The sequence below is a fragment of the Chiloscyllium plagiosum genome, unplaced genomic scaffold (genome assembly GCF_004010195.1).
Source record: "Chiloscyllium plagiosum isolate BGI_BamShark_2017 unplaced genomic scaffold, ASM401019v2 scaf_52049, whole genome shotgun sequence".
NCBI lineage: Eukaryota > Metazoa > Chordata > Chondrichthyes > Orectolobiformes > Hemiscylliidae > Chiloscyllium > Chiloscyllium plagiosum.
Window position 1 is genome coordinate 552 of NW_025149960.1, and position 807 is coordinate 1,358.

At 50.4% G+C, this 807-nt stretch overlaps 1 non-coding gene across 1 annotated transcript; it reads left to right on the plus strand.

Moving 5' to 3' along the window:
• Window positions 1–291: 291 nt before the first annotated feature.
• Window positions 292–365, plus strand: trnan-auu. Its single transcript has one exon. It is a non-coding gene; the product is annotated as a tRNA-Asn (tRNA).
• The last annotated feature ends 442 nt before the right edge of the window (window positions 366–807 follow it).

The following is an 807-nucleotide window of genomic DNA, read 5'->3' on the forward strand; positions in this document are numbered from 1 at the left end:
TCCTGCACATCAGGAATTCAAACCCCTTCTCGCCTCCGAGCCAATGAGAGAACTCGAGAACAGGCAAAACACGGAAAGGCTCGAAGGGTGACGGCCCGGAGTAAGAAAGCCAGTTCCTCCTGACATGGATGTGTCTCCAGACTGTCCCCGGTGTCTCCACAATACATCTCCAAGGCTTTATTATGGAAAAGTAAAACTGATAGACGACAACTGGAATTCGAGGCCGGGAGGCTGAATTATGAATTCACTAATAGCCTCCCCTAAGTGATGGCGCAGCCCATGTCATCGCCTGTCTCTGTGGTGCAATTGGTCAGCGCGTTCGGCTATTAACCAAAAGGTTGGTGGTTCGAGCCCATCCAGAGGTGATGACCTTCTGGTTGCCTGTCTCTTTAACACGCCACCCTGTTCCCTAGCCAACATCTCTGTCTCAGGCATGCAGCAGTGTTCCAGCAAAGCTTTGTTCCTGATGGAAGACCAGCGCCTCATGTTCCGTTTGGAATCCTCCAGTCTTCAAGACAGAGTTCAGTATTATTTGGACCCGAACACCCCCATGCTCTTGATCTCTACCACACCCACAGGAGGCCGTGTTATCACATCGTCTGCTGTTACACACGACTTATTGTTAGCCAGGAATAGTCTCCATGAACAGTTAGTCACCCTCCGACACAGATCGTTATTCCCTCCAATGTTCTCCCTCTGAACTGGTGGCAAAGAGAGCAATGTGGATTGATATCCCTGAGCCAGCTCTTTGTCCCATCTCCAGGAACCGGGTTGTCTCCACTGGCGGATAATTAAACCACTTTGTTG